The following is a 23,742-nucleotide window of genomic DNA, read 5'->3' as shown; positions in this document are numbered from 1 at the left end:
TGTGGTGTGTGTATCTTGCTATGTATCTCGGGGTTTTCGCGTCTCCTCTTTCTACGCGCGGCCTTCATGCGCGGCCCAAGGTGAGCGACAAGTTTCGCTCTTGCGGCATCGTATTCCGGTGTTGCGCCCTTTTGGCCGCTATCGTATTACGTGGACCAAGAGACGTCGCTAACTTAGGCTTCGGCTGGCTGCCGCTCAGCCGAAGCATCAAGGTTATGCGAAAGTTCCAGTTCATCAACGAATAGCAAATTAGTGGACAGCTGTTCTAAGTGAGGATATTAGTTTATTGCCCACGTAAACTTGTAAACATTCGCTTACCAACTAAGCTATAACAAGCATGGTGTCACGCGCGCACAAGCAAACATGAACACATCTCACGCGATAACCACGGAAACTCGCTGTCAAAACGCTGGAGTGAGGAAGCGCGCGGGCAGCAGCGAGCGAATTGACCTTAGTGCTGCCTCTCGTTTCAACGCGAACTAAGCGGTGAAAATACAGTGCACACACAGGTATCAGCACTCGGCGGACTCTGTCCTCATCGCAGATCACTTTCAATATATATATATATATATATATATATATATATATATATATATATATATATATATGGCGCGCGTGGTCACGCCTTCAACACGAAGATCAATTCGCTTTCTGTCGCGCTTCCTCACTCCAGCGTTTTGAGAGCGAGCTGCCGCCGTCATCGAGTCAAATGTGCTCATGTTTGCTTGCACGCGCGTGACACCATGCTTATTAATTTAGTTAGTAAGCGAATGTTTGCAAGTTTTTGCAGCAGTTAATACTACTATCCTTACTTCGTATAGGTGTCTACTAATTTGCTGTCGCAATCGATGCTTTGCCTTTCGGGCGAGACTGCGACCTTATTTTCGAGCTGCGCAGTGTCGTCTTGCCAGTTTACGAAAACTTCGCCTACACTGACACTTACGCGGTGTGTGTGTGTGTGTGGGGGGGGGGGGTCTTTATGTTTTTTCTTTAAGGTTATTATTATTATTATTATTATTATTATTATTATTATTATTATTATTATTATTATTATTATTATTATTATTATTATTATTATCATCACCATCATCATTATTATTTCATGGACAAAAGGTGTGACCGTTCTCCGTCACCAATATCAAAATCGACACCATGGTCGCCGAACAACTACAAGTTCTTGGCAAGAGAGAAACTGTTGTCTTAGGCAGCGGACTATGTATAGCATTTGCTAGACCTGTCGCGACTACTTCCGAAAGATTCCCATTACTGTATGCTTGTTTTTCAGGAATACGCGTTGCGTACAACTTAAGCTCACCGCCAAACTATCGAGTTCTATCGATTGACATACTCTGTACAGAATGTAAGGTACCTGTCTATCAGCCATTGGAAGACTGCACCATTTACAAAATCGTCACAACTGATTTTGTGGTCAGAGGCGGAGACGGATTTCAGAAGGCGACGAACGCTACTGATTCAGGTAGGTGGATGCTCTACCACACACACCTTTGATTTTTTTAAAGCGACGACAATGAAAAACGTAATCATAGTTTGAGTGGTAATAATAAATTACCCTTTTACAATACCGAAGAAAGCCATTGTTTCGGAGGGCAGGTATGACAAGCCCCAAAAGACGCAGAAACGAGACAGGTGGTGCCGCCATCTTCACATTCCCGCACCAGCTTGTAGTGAGGTCATATATTTTGACGGTGTCTGCTCAGGCTTAGTTAATTTTCTATAGGTAAAGATGGACTACATCCTATAGTAAACGAGCCAAAGACTGCGCTTTGGCTCTTTCAACCACTTTTGCGGCTCCACAATGGCCCGAAAATGAAAATTTAAAAAATACCTTGAAATCCGTGACGCCACAGTGGCATATCGGCGATGAGGTTATAGCTTTAAATTAAAACATTTACCTTTTTTATTTTCCTTTCTAATAATCATCCTATAACCAGGAAATTAAGAAAGGTTAAGTTTTGAAAGAAGGTTATAGCTTTAAATTAAAACATTTACCTTTTTTATTTTCCTTTCTAATAATCATCCTATAACCAGGAAATTAAGAAAGGTTAAGTTTTGAAAGAAGGTTTTATCAGTCTATAAATTGATTTTGTGTTATTTTTAGTGTCCCTTTAAGGGGCCTCATGGAAACGCTCTTTTTATGGAAATCATTTCCGCTCTAGCGGTATTCTAAGCATGTGAAAGAACTGATACAAAAAGTAAATATGGTAATTCACACACTCAACTCAAGGTATTAGCCGCAGAAACTTCAAAATACAAGGAAAATTAGAGTTACCGTCAACTCAAATTTTCGCGGCCCTGGATGCCATATTTCACTCTCCCATGACGTAGAACTGTGGCGCCCAATAGAAGCATGACATTATTGTTGCATATTGTAAATGGGCGTGGTTGTTAAGGTTGCTAAGGTTGCCATGGTTGCTAAGGCTGCTCAGCAGTTAATAGGATCATCGTGGCCCCTCCGAGACATGGCAGCGCGCGGTCCAATCCGGGAAGTCATGACGTCACTTCTATGGTTAGAACAGCTTTCACGAGGCGGACGTTGGCTCTCTAAATGCTCGACTGCTGAAAGTGCTCAATCAACATTTGTACATACCTTGGTATACATACTTGTACATAGAAAACTGTACATACCTTGCATTGAACACGAACGGAGAAAAGACCTACTCAAGCATCCGCCAAAATAATTTCAGAATTAAGAGAAAGCGGAACGCAGCAATAATGAAACGCAGAGTATTTTGGGGATAAAATAAATATGAGCTGGTGCGAGGAATCTGCAAAGAAGTGAAGGTGACAGCGCTGACGTTCGCAAATGTCATTCTGTGCTTAAAATCAGACATCGTGTCGGGTGTCGAAGTTAACCAAAGGTTAGTAGACCGGTTGGCTTTGGGGACTCTCGGCAAAACCACAAATGAGGAGGTGCGGGGAGACATTGGCTGGGCCTCTTTAGAAGTCAGAGAGGCGAAGAGCCAAAGAGCCAAATTAGCTTTGAGGAAAGACTCAGGAACATAGATGAAAATGAATGTGTGGCTAAAGTGCTCAAATATCTGTACCTCAGAAGTGTGGACACAGAATGGAGGAAGAGGCCAAGAAAGTTGGCAACTACGTACAGAGTACTGGAAGTGTAAATATGACAACCGGAGTCATCAAAAACAATGCGAGAGAATAAAGACAGTATTAATTGAATACAACGTATGCAAGCAAAGAAGACCATGAAGATTTACAAGAATGGGAAGAAGAAACTTAAAGTGAAAATCTGTAGGATAATACAAACACAAAGGGCAGTGCCTTGCTATTTTAGGAGCTCGAGCTGGTTGCCTAAGGACAAAAAAAAAAGAACACATACGGAGAAAATATTCGCAACAATCTGAGGCACGTTGTGTGCTGCAGAAAAGTCCGGAGACAACTCAACACATCTAACGGAATGCATTTACCCAGCGAGAACTGTAGGAAACATCTACAATCTTCCAGAAGCTCTGGGATTTAAAGCGGACGGAAGCGTTGACTGGTCAGCAGTCGAAATAAGCAAGAGACGCTTAGAGTATTGATGGGAAAATGCGGGGAAGAAATTGGTAGAAGTGGATCCGTTACACGTATAGGTATAAGTATACACGGTAGAAGGGCGACGGCAATAAATAAGAAAACACAACAAAATGCTAGGCTGATAAATATCGTCAGATTACGTGATTAGCTCAATCAGGCTAGATGACTATTTGACGCCACCCCAATTCGAAAGGGGTGCCAATAAATCATCATCATCATCATGGTCACGTTGATGGCGCCGTTTCCATGGTTACAACTCCTCGCGCGTGAATTAAAATGGCTGTAAGACGTAATGCAGTAGTTTTTAGTAATTATCGCCATTTCGTGCGGACGATGAATCGTACATTTAATTTTTAACCAATGATCATAGGCCGCAGGTCAACGTCACGTCCGTCTTACGAAGTGCAAAAATTGCCGCATCGGGATGATGCTAGTCGGTGCCGCCCGACAAGCAAAAGAGCACATCCGCATGTGCTGCGCATGCTCTATTGCTCTCCTGCGCGTGCTCTTCAGTCATAAATCTGTCATCGCCTTTGCCAGTCGGATAGCCCACAGAGTTTCCTACCATAATTACTAGAAGGGACTCGGGCACTGCGATTGTTCAGCCATAATGGGAATGATGGTTAATACATGGATTTGTCTCACCTTCGCGCTTGTGGCTGCGGACGTTCTTGTGGCATCGTTAATTGCGCTTTGTCTGCCTTTAATGGACTGAATTTCAAAGCAATATACACTTCATCTAAATGGAGAAGGCAATAAGGCTCTGTGAATACCCATAATGGATGCTGATTGCAGCGGTTCCGCTTGACCATGCTTTCGTGGAGTATAATGGTTTCAATATCGGGCTTCTGTGCTAGAGGTCCTGTGTTCGCGTCCTGCCGTCAGACTACTTTACTAATGTTTCTTTAATTATTTATACCGCAATACTTTCTTGAAAATTATCAGTTTGTAAAGTCGCGAAGCCGTTTAAAGCCAGAAGTACGAAGGAAATCCATGTATAGTAATCATCATTCCCTTGCTGGCTGAACCGCCCAGCTGGTAGCTCCCGTAGACACTAGCGCCACAGTTCCCTCGAGTAATTGTATGAAAGTTGAAACTCTACGTTTGAAGCTATAGGCCGCAGTAGCGCAGTCAATATAGCACAAAAAAACGTGCACTGTCGGTGCAGGTAACCACGATCAAGCCTGCACATTACTAGAAACGATATGCACGAGCTACAGCAGACACCAAGAAGCTGCTTCCGATGATCATTCGAAGTTGAAAAAAAAATGAGGAGCTCTTACTGAAGATGACCAATTGCATTTGCGCAGAAGCAGCAGCCTCGATGCGCCTTGAAAGGCGGCGCTTGCGTCGTAAGCAAATGAAAAAAAAAAAAAAAACAGTAAACCTTCAAACATCAAGCGTGTGCGCCTTGTGCCTCCACTGGTGTGTCGAGAGCAGGCGAAGAAGGCTGATCATTAGGGGTGTCCGAATAGCTAAATTCTTTAATATATAAATTAGGAATATTCGCAAAATACTACCTTCGAATTTCGAATATAATGGCGAAATTGCAGTAGGTTGCATCGAGTCTTTCTTTTTTTTAATTATTATTTACGTTATTTAAGTTATAGCTGTAATATTGTTATTGAGTTGGTCTCAGCTCAACTAAGAAGCTTGTAAATTGAAAACAACCAAAATGTTATTGCATATGGTGCGCCATGACACTGGTAGTGGTGAAACAAAGATGCACCACATGCACGTAGTAGAGGGCTGTGTTTGCTGAAGAGGCGAAGTGTAATACTACAGCACCGCACATCAGTTTCAAAGAAATGCAAAGATATTAAGTTTGAACAAATAATAAATTGCTTTGCCTAAATCGGGACAACAAATTTGTAGGGTGCATAAGGCGAGGCACGGTATTTCAACTACTGGAAACCACTGTGCAGGAATGACCTCCTCGATACAATAGCTCAGCAACTGTTGCCTCCGCAAAGCAACCGCAGCTCCGCTCCAGCAAAATCATTCAGAAGATTGTATATCTCCACTTACATCAATCTTCCTACATTTAGCAATGCGGTAGCTTCAAATGGCTAAATCTCGGATCGAATGCAAAACGAATAGCAACGGCTATTCGACTCGTATTCGAAATGTCAAATATTCACACACCGCCACTGAATATCTTGTGAAAGCTCAGCCTCCTGCAAACAACACCAGACTGGGCGAACGCACGTGAATTTCGTTGCCTTCAAGGACGCGTACATGCGAACCTCACTCGTAACGACGCAAATGAAACAAGCTTTGCAGCAACTACTTGCTGATTTCACCACCACCGTGGCCAGAACGGCTGTGCAAATAATGCACGCTGTGGAGACAATAGCCGGCTGCTCTTCATAAGCTAGAAGCATTGTTGCCGAGCACACAGACGCACTTCCGTGGCAACGTGCATTTGTTCCATTATCATTTCCACCCCTTGCTTTCATTTACCTCATATATGTCTAGCATGTGTGTTTTTTTAGCATCACCAAAAATTCAAAAATCTGTGGGAGGTAGCACAATTCTAACCGATGAAATAAATTAGTGGGTGAGGCGGACATTACTTTTACGAGAAATCAAAATGCTTAATTTTACCAACGAACATAATCGCACTAATTAATTACATAATTAGCTACTTTACGGCAAACATTGCAATTTACGAATTGTGAATTGCAATGTTTGTAAATTGCAATTGTAAATTGCAATTGCACCGAGGTGGGGAAGTGCGTTCGCGGGGCGTATTCACTTGGAACGAATTTTCAGAATGGCAGCAGTCTCGAGATATCAATTTTCAACGTGTCCAACCAAATACATTGGCGTTCCTATTACTTTTGTGCTTCAATGCAGAAAAGAGGGTTTTAATTAAAAAAAAGGAAGTGGAACAACAGAGCAGTTCGGTGCATATTTCAAAACCGGTGCCGTCCTGAGAATTCGCTCCAAGTCGATATGCTTTGCAAGCTCACTAGCTACAATTCGTAGATTGCAATATGTGGGGTAAGTTAATTAGTACAAAAACCTAATTCGTTAAATTATGCTAATTAGTCAATTATGCATTTAATTTCTCCTGGAACTAGGAGGAGGAGGAGAGAAAGAGAAAAGGCAGGGATGTTAACCAGAAATGCATCTGGTTGGCTACCCTACTCTGGGGGATGGGAAAGTTGGAGTAGAAAGATGCTGGTCGTGGAAGTAATGTCCGTATAAGCCAGTATCAAGGGTTAGAATTGTGATATCTGCCACAGGCGATTCTTAAAAATTCTGTGTAGCTAAAAAAAAAAAAATCCGCCCTATATATGTTCCCACTTTCCTCTTCCCTCGGCATGGTGTATACCAGGTAATAAATGCGTCCCTCCGGCCGACTTTTCACCTTTCCGCCGTAATGTGCGTAAGTGTACAAAATTATGTGTAACTATAACACCTGTTTAAGAGACAAGGAGTAGCCGCCGCCATATCTGCGCGCCAGATCTCTTTCTGCTAACATCACAAAAGCAACAAAGAAGAAAGAAAAAAGCGCTCTCTTTTTTTTCTTCTCTTTTTTTTTGAGAAAGGCAGAAGGATAAGTAAGTTTCAGTCTTTGTAATTCCTATTATCCACTTTTATTTTGACCGTTTTCGTTCATTCATACCTTGATTACATTATCCTTCTATAAAGGATAATGTAAAGGTTCGTGAAGAGCGCTGGTGGTGATGTTAATGGTTATTCGGTTGTTATTGCTGGATAATTTCTTGCACATTGTACAAAATAGAACTCGTCGTTTATTTGATTTGTTTAGTTCATTATTTATGTTAACCGAATGACTAAAGAAATTGTAGATATAATATTCCCAACATTTGCGTACGAAACACAATTTAACAACCATACTCATTTAAATTGTGATCACGTACTTGACGCCAAAGATATATATATATATATATATATATATATATACAGTATAGTACATATAAACAAGCACTTCAGCTGCTTAACTTGTGCTATTTCTTATAATTGTAGGTCCTGTGGATTTCGAAGTTCTTAAAGATTACATCAAGAAAATGTCTCCAATAAAGACCCCCTTAGAAGGCCGTATCACGATATACGGGAATGTAACCACGAGTAATGCGACAGTTGCGAAGACCAGCTGAGTATCCAGTGTCACGCGCCCGACAAGATGATGAAGGTGCAGCGAAAAGGAACAACGGATGTATCACTCATCTTTGTGAATAAACCACGCGGGTTCATTCGGTGTGTGTAAAAGGAATAAACTTTAGACCAAAAAGAAACTCAGTGCCTTGACGTCAAGCTCTATGAGGACAAACGCTGTAGTTATACACGACCATTAGGCTGTAAGCATTCCAATAAAATAAAGCCCGCTTAACCGAGTTAACCCTGAAAAGTCCAACGTATAATGTATGATACTCGCATTTTTGATACCTCTAAATTCCGATTTGTGGGTTGAAAACTTAGCTTATAGCTAGCCTTACAGATTCCTAGAGAGAGTCTTCAGTTGTGGGTAGTTTTTATTTTATCATTTATTCATAATACCTTACAGGCCCACTGAAGGGCTTTAAGGGGGGTAACAGTTTGCCGCCCGACTGGCCGCACTTTGCGCGTATTTGCGGGCTTCTCTTACACTCGGAAAAACACTTTTATGTCGCACGTATTGAGCAACAGAAAGCTGTATCGGGAGTTTTTCATGTTGCTCTACAATTTTCTCATTGACACTCTTTATCAAATTATAATTATTGAGCAGGTGAACAATTAATTAAGACTAATTATGTAATTATGCCGAATGCAAGAAATATTTTGATTATCTCCAAGCGACGGTAAACAACATTACATTGGTTCCGTCTAGCTACACGTGGAACTTACATATTTTTAAATCTTGGTGCATGATAGTTGGGAGAGCAGAGATGATACTGAAGAGAGCAAATTCCCCCCATGAGTGCAAGGCCGAAGATTCTGCGCCTTGATTGTACTTTGTTTTGTGCGTGCGTGCATGCGTGCGCGTGCGTGCGTGTGTGTGTGTGTGTGTGTGTGTGTGTGTGTGTGTGTGTGTGTGTGTGTGTGTGTGTGTGTGTGTGTGTGTGTGCGTGCGTGCGTGTGTGTGATCGAAGCCTGAAGCACGCTTTTGGCATCGACAGTTTTGTTTTAAGGGCGAGGGGATAGCCCAAAAAACTAAAGAAAGAAAAACGTGGCCTCAGAAAAATTGGCAGACGCCGCACGAGCGGGGTCTAGCAAAGCAGTCAACGCTCCCGTGGCGTGCTTTTTTTTATGTTGTTCACTTTCTCGTTTTTTGAGCTGATCCAACCAGCTCAAAATCGCACCCTTTTTCGGTTTTTATCTATTACACCTCATTCAGGCCCACTAGAATTTGAATTCAGGGTTTCACCTAATACTTCCTTCCTTCAGACGGTCTTATGAACCCACGAGACGCGATAGTCTTGTTCGACAAGTTAGCAAATGACGGAAAGGGTTAGTGCAACTTTGCGATGCTGTATATGTGCATAATGAAGACAGTGGGCACCTCTCAGTGTTAATACACGAATCCACCACTATGAGTTCTTTATAAATTCAAGACGCAATACCTATGCCATAATGCGTAAGTTTAGGCGCGACTCAGACCGCTGGGCACATTAGGGTGCGGCTACCGCGCATAAGAACCCCTTAAAGCGAAAAAAGCCTCGGTGTTAAACCGAGGTTGGGGAACAACATAGTGCTGATGGAGAGGAAACCAGCTTTGGTACAATATTGAACAGCAACTAATAGAATAAAGAACAAAGTGGTCATAATACTTCAACGCGCTGAGCACTACTGCTCGAACCCTTATAATAAATAGTATCGATTCTCCGAACGCGCTTGTGTAAAAGGAAATTTGCCGATGACGACCACTCGCCTGTACCATCGGCGAACATGTAGCGCACCAACTGGTCAGCGTGATTTGTAGTAATGTCAAACTATCCATACAGAAGTAAATAAGGATGTGATTACCCTGTCGAAAGTCATGAGTTATAAAGACAGTTTGAGAATGGTGAGGGAACTTGCGTTTGAAATAGTAAAAGTTGTTTGGAGTGATAGAGTAGAGTGAAAGTATAGGCTCCGCGTTTCCTTGTATACAGCTTCCCGCGTTGCTCGCGAATTGTGATAGCAGCCACGCTGTTCGGTCTCGCGTTATCCAGATAATCTCTACTGATCAACTGCTAACCAAATTTTTATGCAGCTGCCGTAAAATAATCTTGAAAATACAGTTGGTGACAGCCTAACAATTACAAACAAGGTCCACCCACAAAAACGCTGCGCACGTGCCCTTCAGGTCTCAAAGAGAGCCCAGCCAGCTGGAGTCCGCTTACGGCTCAGTGACTTTGGTCTTCTAGTGTAAACGCTGGGCTAATAAGAAAATAAAAGCTCATTGTTTCAAGCTAAAATAACAACTTTGGCTCAGCAGTGATACCAGGATCACTCATAAAATTTGCCCTAGACATTCAAGGTGCATCATGTAACGAGTGACACAAAGATAGATCTGCACGAAAAAAAAAAACAGTTTTTTAAACAAAACCCAACGCTCTACGTCAGGGAAATAAGCGACCCTGATTGGTTGTACTATATAATTTCTGCATAATTATCACTGGACTCTTGCTGCCTCGGCTCTCGTTCAGAGATGAAGGCCATGCGCAGTGTGTTTTGTGGGTGGAGATTGTAACTCTTAGATTGTCACCGACTACAGTGTACTTTAGGTCAGCTGACTTCAAACAGCAGGCCGGCGCGAAAGCAGCTGAGCGTCAGCGACGACAACGTGATCGCGGCTAAGAGAATAAGCACATTAAAACGTTGCCATCGTGTTTATCGCCCGCTTTTGCGGCTACACGAACTTCATTACGGAACCTGTGTGTGGGTATTTAGCAGTAACTGGGTCAGGCGCTCGAGCTATCAAGGTACTCAAAACCTGATGCGCTGTGCATTGCTGTTACAGATACGTTTCTGCACTGGGCAAAATGTACGTCGAACTGTCAGCTGTAACGACGGGCCGGCGTGGCATCGTGCGCTGGATGGGTCACATATAGCAAGATAAATGTTTTCGTTTTTACTTGTGTACGACAAAATAGCAGCACTACGAATAGCAGCAAGCAGTACCGGAACGTCGCGCCACCCCCCCCCCCCCCCCCTTTTTTTTTTTGTAGCAAGGCAGCAAAACGGGATATGTTGTTTGGATTCATATTTAAGGACAGCTATTGCAGCACTAACAACAAGGAACTAAAAGAAAATCCTGTTTTCTGTTGTGTCTTACAAGTATAAGTTAGCCCATGGATGGCGTGAAGAATGTAGGCGCCTGACGCAGTATTGCTGTATTTTCTTCAAAAAGCAAGCTGAGCCGTCTTCGTGCTCTTGTAGACCACGCAGCCGTAAACCAGAAAAGTAAAGAATCAGACTACTACACGGTGTAGCAGATCAGAAAGTTTGTTCTTAGTGCTATAGCAGCAGTGTATAAGACTCCGCTGACTTGCGGAAATGTGCATACTGATAAAATCGGAAGATATATCAAGAAGAGACTAATAGAGAACAGTTACTCCTTTGAAAGAATCAACTTCGATCTTTGTTTCCGATTGCAACGTGTGCGACTGTGTCACTGAATTTGTCCGGACGACAGTGTCGTCATGACACAAAAAACAAATAACAAGTGAACTATCCAACTTTTTTTTTTCTTAGGGGACGCTTTGGCGCATGAGCCAGCCATTCTTCCATTGTTATGCACGAAAAAGAATTTGAGCATATTGTGATTTTCCAAATCTACTTCTAATCTTGCGTGTTAACCTGTACTTTGACCTTGCGAGTCAACGCTTATATCTGTCCGCCTTCTTTATTGTCCCTCATTTTCAGGGCTGGTATTCTGTCCTTTAAAAAGCTATATTCTTTGTTTTTTTATATGGGAAGCTTCCTTTACCAAGTGCCGTCAAGCACAGCTGCGGTCGTGGGGTACATGCTCGACACATGCTCGCTTGTGTCGGCCTGCAATCTAAAAGCACTTTCAAAGGCGGGACGCATCGGAGCTTTGCGGGAGAGTTTCGACTACAGAGCAGCGTTGTACGGAACGGCGTTCCTGAAACTAGTTCCTTTTGGGAGGAAGGGAGGAACGCCACCGTTCCATTAAGGATCGGTGGAACTGTAACGGTTTACAAAAGAACGGAGGAGGGAACGGCGTTCCTTATGTAAACGTTCCACGGCACTGAACAGACGCACTCACGTACGCAGCACATCACGCAGGGTGGATGGGCGACCACGTGAGGCACAAAGAACTACCCCTTGCCTGTCACGTGACTGTGTGGCATTTTTTTTTCGTGAGTTCTCCATTGTATTTTTTAATACTACACTTCAAGATTGTCACGTGACGCTCCCTCCTGTAGTTTCTTTCCTCCATGCGGGCCTGGCGCGACAAGATATTTGGGGTCTTTTTCAAAGTATTTTCAGTAAATGTCGCACTAGTGTAAGAACCATTTCAATGGATTTATTACTCGTGGTTGTGAACTAGTTATAACAGCGTCGTGATATTTTACTTACTTGCTTATTTTTTTCGTGTTACGCTACATTTGAACGCGTGCTTTCGTTTTCCTTTTCAGGTAAAAGAGCTGAAGATGACACATAGCTACACGATGTTTGTGAATGCAGGAGATTTTTATCAGGGAACTGCTTGGTACAGCATAGTTAAAGACGATATCGTTTCCTCTGTTATGGAGAAAATGGGACACGACTATCTGGCAAGTAAATTCATTATCGCAAAATGCAAACCGGGCACTTGAAGCTGAATTTCATTTTATCCCGGTCTCAGTATTTGTATTGTGTTCTTTTTTTTTTCAATTGCAATGCATGACACTACCTCTAACTCTAACGGCACTATAAGGAAAAATAAATGTAGATGACTGGGCCCTGAGGCACACATAAGTAGCCTGCAACCGCTTTTCACCTGAGAGAGCCGCAAGTTCCGTTGGAAATGGACTGGTTGTTTCAAATGTCACAACAGACTCAAAATCTGGAATGTTGGTAAAACGTGTTGACAAATGATATGGCGCACCCCTAATCAACCAATAAGCTTTTTTTTCGTCTGCACAAACGATCAGTAATTTAACACGCCTGCCACAGAAGTTCTTTGGAAGTACATATACTTAATGGTATACTTTGTAGTTAACACATATTATCACGGCTCACTGGAGACAAGAGTGAAGAGCGGTATTTAATTGAGACAATTAGGACAAAGCGCTCAGTTCAAGCTTCTTCTCTAGCACCTCGCTTGCACGCTCGAGGTCGTCGTCTTTGTCGTCAGCGTGGCGCGGCATTTGCCCCCTCCAGAAGGAGCATCGACCCGACGCTCGGCGGGTAGCACCCGGTGATCAGCAAACCAGAGAGTACCCATGTCATTCAGAAAAATAAGGTTTCATGCGCACCACGTGCACAGTCTCAGGCAGGTTCATACGGCCCCTCGAGCAGGATGGGCTGTCAGGAACAACTTCATAGTTGACGTCGCTAAGGCGTCGTAGAACCTTGTATGGTACGAAGTATCGGCGTAGAAGTTTCTCCGCGAGGCCCCGGCGGCGTACTGGAGTCCAAACCCAGGCTCTTTGGCCGGGATGGTAGACGACGCATCGATGGTGTTGATTGTAACGCCGGACATCTCGCTCTTGCTGGCCAGTTATGCGAACGCGCGCGAGCTGTCTTGCTTCTTCGGCGCGCGCTGTAAAATCTGCGGCGTAAGTCTCGGAATCGCTGGAATCATGAGGCAGCATAGCATCCAGCATTATAGTCACTTCTCGACCGTGGAGGAGACTTAATGGTGTCATTTTTGTTTTTTCTTGCCGAGCCGTGTTATAAGCAAACGTGACGTAGGGTAATATTTGGTCCCAGCTCTTGTGGTCCACATCGACATACATGCACAGCATGTCTGCGAGAGTCTTGTTGAGGCGCTCCGTAAGTCCATTGCTTTGCGGGTGATAGGCTGTCGTCCTTCTGTGTGCCGTTCCACTGAGCGTTAGTACAGTTCACAAAAGTTCAGCCGTGAACGTGGTTCCCCTGTCGGTTACGATGACCGCTGGAGCACCGTGCCTCAGGACGACGTTTTCAATAAAGAACTGTGCGCCCTCGGCTGCTGTGCTGCTCAGAAGTGCCTTGGTTTCTGCATATCGCGTGAGGTAGTCTGTCGCAACTATGATCCACTTATTTCAGGCGGCAGATATTGGGAATGGGCCCAAAAGGTCCATTCCAATTTGTGCAAACGGCGTTTCCGGCACTGGAACAGGATGTAATAGTTCGGCAGGTTTCTCAGGTGGTAATTTTCGTCGCTGGCAGTCAAGGCAAGTTCGAACGTAGTGCTTCACCTGTGCTGCAAGCCGTGGCCAGTAGTACTTCTCTTTGATCTACGCTAATGCTCTTGTGTACCCTAGGTGGCCTGAGGTAGCTTCATCGTGACAGGCCTGCAATATTTTATTGCGGAGAGTTTTAGGGACGACTAGTAGATATCTGTTACCTGTTGAAGAGAAGTTCTTTCTAAAAAGAACACTGTTGCGTATGCAGAATGATGACAGGTCCCTTGAGAACAATCCAGGCTTGTTTGTGGTGCAGCCTTCTAAAAATCAATTAGAGAAGCGAGCTCCTGGTCCTCTTGTTGTTGTTGAGAGATGGTGGCCGCATCAACAACTCCTAAAAAGCCTGTGGATTCGTCTTCTCCGCCTGACGACTCGATCGGCGATCTGGAAAGGCAGTCAGCATCTAAGTGCTGCCTTCCCGATTGATAGACTACTGTCATGTCGTACTCTTGAAGCCGTAGGGCCCAGCGTGCCAAACGTGCACATGGATCTTTCATGTTGGTCAACCAACAGAGAGAATGGTGGTGCACTTATGACTTGAAATGGGCGGCCGTATATGTACGGGTGGAACTTGGTAACTGCCCATACTACAGCCAAGCATTCCTTCTCTGTGGTGGAGTAGTTCGATTCCGCACGTGACAGTGTTCTACTCGCGTAACCGATGACTCGCTCAGCGCCATCTTGCCGCTGAACAAGGACGGCGCCTAGACCCACGTTGCTGGCATCGGTGTGGATCATTGTGGGCGCATCCGCGTCAAAGTGGGCAAGAACAGGTGGAGTTTGTAGATGGTGCTGCAACTCGTTAAATGCCGCCTCCTGCTCCTCGCCCCACACAAACGCGACATCTTCTCTGGTTAGGCAGGTGAGCGGTGAGGCGATGTGTGCAAAACCCGCAATAAATCGCCGGTAATATGCGCATAAACCAAGGAAGCGTCTGACTGCCCTCTTGTCCGTAGGCCTTGAAAACTTTGCGACAGCTGCGATTTTCTTTGACACCTGTGTGGCTTACAACGTGGCCCAAAAACTGCAGTTATTCATAGCCAAAGTGACACTTTTCAGGTTTTAAAGTAAACCAAGCGGACCGTATGGCTTGAAGAACTAACCGTAGCCGTCTGAGATGTTCATCAAATGTGGCAGAATAAACAATCACATCGTCTAGGTACACTAAGCAAGTCTTCCACTTAAGGTCTGAGAGAACGGTATCCATTAGCCTTTGAAACGTTGGTGCTGGTGCTGCTGCATGTCCAAGTTTATAAAGCTGATAAAACCACTATCCTTACTCCGTATAGCTCTCTACTAATTCGCTATCCCAATTGATGCTTCGCCTTTAGGGCGAAACTGCGACTTTTAGATGCGAAGCATCTTATGGTCGGGGCTATGTCACTCCCTCCCTTCATCCATCCATCCGCCGTGCGGCGTCCACACCCCTACTGCGCATGCGCATCCTCCTCCCCCTCCTCTCCTTGTCTCATCTCCTATCCTCTCGGCATTCATGCGCATCTTCCTCCCCCTCCTCTCCTTGTGTCATCTCCTCTCCTCTCGGCATTCCTCCTCTCCGACGCTCCTCTCCTCTCCGGATTGCGCAACGAATGGCGACACCTGCGGCTCCGCGCGCGATAATACGAAGCAGCTTAGGTTAGAGGCGCGACGGTAGGCGCTGCATACTCCGCTGGGTGGCGCCACTGAAGCTCGCGGTATAATGACGCGCGCGCGCGCTCCGCTCCTCTCATTCTCCTCCCGCAACGCCGCGATGAGTGCCACGTACAGCGCCAGCGTCAACGCCAGTGTCGGCGCCTTGGACAGCGCCGCGGTGAAGAGGGCTTGAGCCGCTGCCACGAAACGGCAGCGGCGACAGGCCGATCTGAAAACTAATGGAAACTTGAGTCGACCCCATGGCTGCTTCGCATACTACTCAGGGTTCCCCTACGGGAAGATGGTGTAATTTTTTAGCGTATACCTTAATTACAGTGCCTAGAATATACTTATACTTATATTCCAGGCACTGTACCTTAATATTAGCAGGTTTTGTTCATCAACCAATGGTATCAGAAGGTTGTAATTTAGGGCTAGAAAAAAAGGAGCCTCCTACCAAGTAGGCTTTTGTTTTCCTGTATTAGCAAGAGTAGGTTAAAAGGCATACGCCGATGATAAAGATGAAAGAGTGCTGGAAAGCATTTAGCGCTGCTTTCTGCTCCTTAAGAAATATTTTCAGATAAGCGATAGAGAGAAGTTGAGTGACTCCATAGGCTATTTACGATAATATCTGTAAAGCACGCAGTCGGGTGCAGCTGTTCAACCATGCATGTGGATTACACGAGCATCTGATGACAGTTGGTTGAACCAAGGGCCTGGTTCAGCTATATAGGAGGTCTCTTTTCAGTAGAGAGTTCGAGTAGAGAAGTTCTCCAATCGAACATCATCGAATCGAAAAAGAATTACTGCATCTCCCGCTAAAGGGAACCATGTGTGGATGCGAAGCAGCGGGGAGATGGCTAGCTTGAACGGGAGATGGTTTCCCGGCAGCGGCCCGAGCGCTCATCGCGGCGCTGCACAGGAGAATGAGGCGCGCGCGCTCCGTCATTTTCATACCGCGGAACTACCGTGGCGCCCCCAGTGGAGTATGCAGCGGTCGCACCACCTGTCGTGCGCGCCGCTCCGGATTCCTAGAGGAGAGAAAGGGGGGAGCGTAGGAGAGTAGGGGGAGGGGACGCGCATGCACTGTGGTGGTGTGGGACGCGGGCGCCGCTCCATACAGTAGAGGATTCCTAGAGGAGAGAAAGGGCGGGAGCGTAGAGAGAGGGGGAGGGGAGGCGCATGCGCTGTGGGGGTGTGGGACGCCGCGGGAGGGACGGACAAAGCCCCCTCCATAAGATGCTTCGCATCTAAAAAGTTTGGAGGACGCTTAAGCTTCGCCTTTAAGACTGGAACGCGATATCATTCAAAGATTCCTGACAGCTTCTGACGCTTCCCGGCAGCTGTGCAGCTTATGTAGCCATAATGTTTACCGGGAAACTCTGGCGGTGAACGCTATACACGAAAGCGAGCTTTCTGGTAGAAGCTCGGCCTCTTGCGTGAGCCGATCCCGGAGGTAGTGCACAGCCGCGATTTCAGTTTTCTGTTATTGTTTCGCACTTTTAATATTTCAGTCTGAGAAGATTTAACATAAAAGGCATGCGCTGTCTCCGATTTTTTTTTCAAGGCATTTGTTTGTGGGCTGTCATTCTAAAAATTCCGAGGAACAACTCTGTCAAAAATAAGGTATGATCAACTTTAGTGATAAAATGGCGTGCAAATATAAACCGCATATACAGCATGTCATATAGCAAGGCGTGGCATATCATCATCATCACCAGCCTATATTTTGTGTCCACTGCAGGACGAAGACCTCTCCCGGCGATCTCCAATTACCCCTGTCTTGCGCTAGCCTATTCCAACTTGCGCCTGCAAATTTCCTAACTTATTTCATCCCATCTGGTTTTCTGCCAACCTCGAATGCGCTTCTCTTCTCGTGGTATCCATTCTGTGACCCTAATGGTCCATCGGTTATCAATCCTACGCATTACATGGCCTGCCCAGCTCCATATACAAGTACCTAAATATATACGAAAATTCTCGCTCATGGGACGCGGGCGCCCACGCCGACACCGGATTTACTGCGACACGGGCCCCTTAACACTACCGCGTTAATATCAACCTTGCTTGGAGTCCGTTCAGTAAAATAAAAAATGAAACTTGCATGCATTATTTGACACATGTATGAAATATCGTTTGCAATTGGACGTACGGACAGCCGAGGAGCTTGTCAATGAGAAACAACTTTCAGTTATTCAGAGCACAATGACGATGACAGTAACGAAACGAGGGAACAGCACGCCCACGAAATGGACGTACAGTGTTGTGTTTTAATGCGATAGCGTTAGGGCCCCGTGTCGCAGAAAACCCGGCGTCGGCAACTAGCGTGTGACTGCGGGTGGCGGGAAAAATCATCTAACCACATCGACCGCGCAGGCCCTCCACGTGGTGCAAGGTTCTGGTAAACAAAAATTGAATTTCTCACAGTGCAATCCGTCAGAAAAAAATGGTAAAGTACGACTTTACCATTCGGCGTCGGATTCGCCGTCGGGTTGTTTACCAATCGGCGTCGGATTGTAATTTGAATGTACGATAAAACCTAATTCTGCTACGAGGAAACTCAAACATTGCTACCAGACCTGCGCGTGTCGGGGCAATAACAAGCAATTCATAAAATAATAAAAAAAAGGTGCTAGGGTCTTCACATTTTGATATAAGACCCCTTATATTGCCCTTGAAAAAACGTCTTTCCAGCAATGCATTTCAGTTTAAAAGTGAAGCCGACTTTAAGGGGATCGGTGTAAGCTTGGTCTTCGTAAACTGGCTTTCCCACGTTCAGTGTTGCAGTGAATGAAGTCTACTCGCCGTATGCGAACGATGCGATGCGAACGAGTCCCGATAACGCTATCGCGATCTACTCTTAAAGGCGAAGCTTAAGCGTCCTCCAAGGTTTTTTTTATTGCGATAGCAATTATATGGACACTTCCACCGGATTTCTGCCGTCGTCGTCGCCGTCGCCGTAGTCGTCGCCGTCGTCGTCACCGTGAGGTTCCGTAAAGATAAAATCTTCGCCGTGCGCCGTATGCCCGAGCGGAAGCGTGCGGGGACGCACGCTGTCACGGAGAGCGAACGCCCTCAATCTTCCAAGCGCAAGCAAGGAAGCGGGAAGCGAGCGCCGGAGGGAGCGGGAAGGGGGGGGGGGGGGGGGCGCACTTTTACTTTGCCAACAACCGCGCTCGTCGCTCGCTCGCACCGTCTCTTATCTCCACACGGCTCTGACCTTTATGCGCTGTGCATTCGCCGCTCAGTTTCCGTTGAAGCGATAGACCGCACGTACCTTCGCCCGCTGCGGCGTATATGCGCTTGCTGCCAGCGTTTTGACAGTCGTTGTCTGCAGTCATTCAGTGTGATCTATTCGTGTTTGTTTGTGCGCGCTCACACCACAGTTAGTAATAGTCGGGCCACATTTTCCAACGCACGCTATACATGCAATGCTGCCGGGATCGGCAGTGCAGCGCTACAGGTGTGTCCCTTCGCACGCGCTGCCCACGGGCAGCGCTTCTCATCAACACCACCGTTTCACACGCGCCTTCTCCTGGTCATCGAGTCTCTCTTCATGTCGGTCTACTTACGCCGCAGCACACCTGCTTACTTAATCAGCTCATGTTTACTACAATTCATATTGCTACCAAAGCCGCTCACCTTACTTCGTATGACATTGCTGTGTTGCTATCGCATTCATTGCTTCGCCCTTAGGGCGAAACTGTGACATTTTTTTAAAGAAAACTTTACTTATATTCTGGTTTATACGGTATATAACTTGACTTTAGGGGGCTCTAACAGGCGTTGGAATTTCTGGTTTCATTTTTTATGACTGATTGAAAATGCCTCGTTTCATTGTTGGAGGCATTAAGTAATTCTTAGTCTTATTATATCATATACCCGTATATCTATGTTATGGCAATACATTTATTTTCATTTCTATCATCATCATTATTGGAAATGAAAATTTTCCCCTTTTCTTCCAGAAATTTTGTTCTAAGTTTAAGTTTTTAAACTGGTATGTTGGATGTCTTAGCGGTATTTCCTGCTTTTTCCACTATAGACATCACTTTGGCTGACATCCTGCAGACCGCACCGTTTGGAGACACCCTCGTCATTGTGACGCTCTGTGGCCATCAACTTCAACAAATGCTCGAGCACTCTGTCGCCGACTAGAGCTACAAGAACAGAAAAGGAGAGTTTCTGCAAGTGTCCGGTGAGTGGTGCACACGAATCGCTGCCTGGAGCCGTATTTTGTAACAAAATTCGTCGTTGACTCGGACGTACGTGGCTCGGACGCCACCACGCCGCCGTTATCTCTGTGATTGATCACTCGGCGTCAGGCTTTACAAGAAAAAGACAAAAAGGAAATCCATTGTTACAGTTTCTCTGCGCTATGATTTCGTAGCAATTTCTATGCCGCTCTTATCAACCGCCGTTCACGCCCGGCTGATCGTATACAGATAACACAGGCGGATCACTCTGATCATTGAGAAAACGCGAAAACCAATAGCGTCTGAAAAGGTATCGCTACCATATTGCGGCCCTCGTCTTACTCCGCGAAGCTGGGTTCTTCCCTTTCCGTAACTCATGGTCAAGCGCTGAGTACACTCTTTTTTTTTTTGCGTGCGTGCGTGCGTGCGTGTATGCGTGAAGCAGTGCACTTAGAAAAAAGACGTTCGCACAAACATGAATTATGATGGTACATACAGGCGCTAAACTGCTACTAAACTGCAACTAAACTGCAACTGAAATGCAACCAACTCGTCAGTACCTATTAAGTTGAGTACACAAAACATTATTAAAAAACGTTAATTACACGTTTGGTGTCATGATGGGCGGGCCCCTTAGGCAGTATACTGTAAGAATTATTTTCGGTCGATTCTATTTCTTTTTTTTTTTACAGCGAAGCTGTTTATGGCTAGGATGCCGGGATTTCTTCGTGGCGTAACGTCGACAAAAAACTATCATCATCAATGGCTCATACCCCCAAATGCAATGGTTCATACCCCCGGCTGCAAGGCAGGGGCTCCAAGCACTCAGCAAAGTTGAGCGAACAGTGCATACATTCTTTGGAATCACGCTTACAACATACAGAACAGCACACGTTTCAATAAAGAACAAGCTCAAAACAAGCATCCGAACCACATAATTGATGATAAGGTGCGCCTGCGCCTACATGCAATGCGAAGCAATTCGCGCTCCCTGCATACGCTTCCCGGTAAAGATTACTGTTCCGCAAGCTGCCGCGGCGACGGCAGCTTGACTAGCATACGAAGCAGGGAGTGACGATAACTACACTTTCGTACGTAAAAGAAGAATCCGCCTAGCAACTGATTTATGTTGTGACAGTGGTATGGGAAGGCCACGTATAGTGAGGACTCCTGAAGAGCAGCGTGCATACGAGGCACGGCGAATTTCTCTTCTCTGTGATCATTTGTGCACAAAGTAGCGGCGCAAGCCGAGTCGCAGGCCGCCGAAACGTAATGCGAATGTCGCCACGTGAATAATTTCAACTTACCTCGCAATGGTTAATCGTTCTAGTTGTCGCTTACATCTTCGCTGTCCAACCACCTTCACAGCTTGGATTGGAGACCATTTTTTTTTATCGTACACCATTCACGACCGGACAATCCCGGGGGTAACATATAAACGGAGCTTAGAACAACGGAAAGTTGAGCTACTTGGTATGAATTCTTGTAAGAAAAATGTAGGCGTGCAGGCACGGACACAAGCAAGGGGAAAGGGACAACACAAACGCTGACTATCAACGGAAAGGTCGCACAGTGGCGAAAAAGAAGGGAGACGCAAAACGTATCTGCGCATGCTCAGGAATCGCAGTGCCACCAATCAAACTTAACTGCGCAAGCTGAGGAGAGGTAGCGTCAACCGTCAATCAGATACATGCGCCTACGTGAAAGTTAAATGTCTAGGCATGATATTTCATCTTTATGTAAGATAGGCGGAGTGTTGCTTGGGTCACTGAAAAGGAATTACATTGGAATAGAATGGTTACATTATCCAGGCCCTGTTCTCCAGCTTATGCTTTGTCAATACGGGTCCAGAGCAGGTGTAAATGTGCAGCTAATGTAGGTATGCTATACACTCAAGTGCCATAGTGTGCCGACTTATAAAATTAAAGCACACAACAGCCCGTTATATTTGCGAAAGGAAAATGCAAACGGGAAATTGATCAAAATGGCAAGTGGCCACAATTGCCATGACAAACAACATACGCGCCCATGCAGGCTAAATTTTGTTCCCGTCTTCATTAGTTAATGGTGCACATTTCTTGCACAATTTCTGCAAGCCTGTGCAAATAAGCGAGAGACAGAGAGAGATAAATGAGATGCGAAAGGTAGGGATGTCAACGGGAAGATATATATCCAATTTCCTACCCTGCACTGGGGAAGGGGTAACGGGAGAAAGAAAGATAAAGAAAATATGCACACAAATAGAAAGAGAGGGAGATAAAACAAAAAGACAACACACACACACACACACACACACACAACTTTAGTTATTCGCGTCTATTCAGCCACAGCAATGATAACTGGTTGTGATATACAACCAGTTATCATATATATATATATATATATATATATATATATATATATATAGTTATTCGCGTCTATTCAGCCACAGCAATGATAACTGGTTGTGATATACAACCAGTTATCATATATATATATATATATATATATATATATATATATATATATATTATATATATATATATATATATATATATATATATATATGATAACTGGTTGTATATCACAACCAGTTATCATTGCTGTGGCTGAATAGACGCGAATAACTATATATATATATATATATATATATATATATATATATATATATATGATAACTGGTTGTATATCACAACCAGTTATCATTGCTGTGGCTGAATAGACGCGAATAACTAAAGTTGTGTGTGTGTGTGTGTGTGTGTGTGTTGTCTTTTTGTTTTATCTCCCTCTCTTTCTATTTGTGTGCATATTTTCTTTATCTTATATATATATATATATATATATATATATGATAACTGGTTGTATATCACAACCAGTTATCATTGCTGTGGCTGAATAGACGCGAATAACTAAAGTTGTGCATGCGTTCGTGCGTGCGTGCATGTGTGTGTGTGTAATAAATTATGAAAGTGTTCGCTGAAACACCCTATATATATATATATATATATATATATATATATATATATATATATATATATATATACAGGGTGTTTCAGCACACACAAACACACACACACAAAGGAACGCGGGAGTGTCTCAGTCATTCAAACAGGTCGCTTGACCGGAGGAGCTTCAGTAGCACCTTCGTCGACTTCTGATCTGGAGACCGCATCAGCCGGCATTCCAAGATCGTCTGCATGCTCAGAAAGCGGCCGGCCGTCGAGGCGTGGCAGCGCCGTCACGAGCGACTGTCTCTGGGAGCTGACACGGGATATGTTCGGTTGTTTCCTCTCTGTCGCAACTATCACAGGCAGTAATGTCAGCCATTCCGATTCGGCAAGCAAATGCATTCGTTAAAGATTCTCCAAGCCACAGTCGGCAGAGAACAGTTGTCTCGATTCGAGATAGTCCAGATGGAATGCGTAGTCGGAGAGATGGGTCCAGGCGGTGCAGTCGAGTATGACGGAAACCTGGCGTGTTCCACATGGATCGTGTGAAACACGCCATGCGAAGCTACGTAGTATTTTAAGCGTAGTATGCCAAACATAGTACGATCAAAGGTGTAGTATGTTTTTGGCAAATCAGCTCTGCGCAAGTGGAGGAAGTATAATTAAAGGAACACGTGGTGATTCACCCAAGTATAGCAAGAAGCTACAAAGGAATTGTGAAGTTTATTTTTCTTTCTTTTTTTCTTCCGGGAAACCTTATAGTTTTTTTTAATAGGTGAGTGCTAATCTTGGGTCTTTGGCAATGTCCTTTCACGTGGTGTGTTTTCCCGGTTGAAAACCATTAGTGGCACCGACTTTGAAAATGTATGGGTGAAGTGCGGGAAATTGAATGCTTGTCGGTAATTATAGGGACTCAGATTTGCTTGGGGTAGTCGAAGGCGTCCGCTAAAGTACGAGGGAAGGCAGTCGCCATGACTGCTCCGCAGGAAATTGGGTGGCGGTTTTTTTTTTTTATGTCTTCTCGGCTTTTCATTTGTTTTCTGCGCTAAGCACTTAAGAACTCGGTATCGGATGTACCTGTTGTGCCACACCGCGTGC

At 44.9% G+C, this 23,742-nt stretch overlaps 1 long non-coding RNA gene across 1 annotated transcript; it reads left to right on the top strand.

Moving 5' to 3' along the window:
* The first annotated feature begins 1,287 nt into the window (after positions 1-1,287).
* Positions 1,288-7,781, top strand: LOC125943258 (uncharacterized). Its single transcript, XR_007465700.1, has 2 exons — positions 1,288-1,477; positions 7,555-7,781. It is a non-coding gene; the product is annotated as an uncharacterized LOC125943258 (long non-coding RNA).
* The last annotated feature ends 15,961 nt before the right edge of the window (positions 7,782-23,742 follow it).

The sequence above is a fragment of the Dermacentor silvarum genome, chromosome 2 (assembly GCF_013339745.2).
Source record: "Dermacentor silvarum isolate Dsil-2018 chromosome 2, BIME_Dsil_1.4, whole genome shotgun sequence".
In the NCBI taxonomy this organism is placed as follows: Eukaryota; Metazoa; Arthropoda; class Arachnida; order Ixodida; family Ixodidae; genus Dermacentor; species Dermacentor silvarum.
This window is presented reverse-complemented; position numbering and strand designations above follow the sequence as displayed.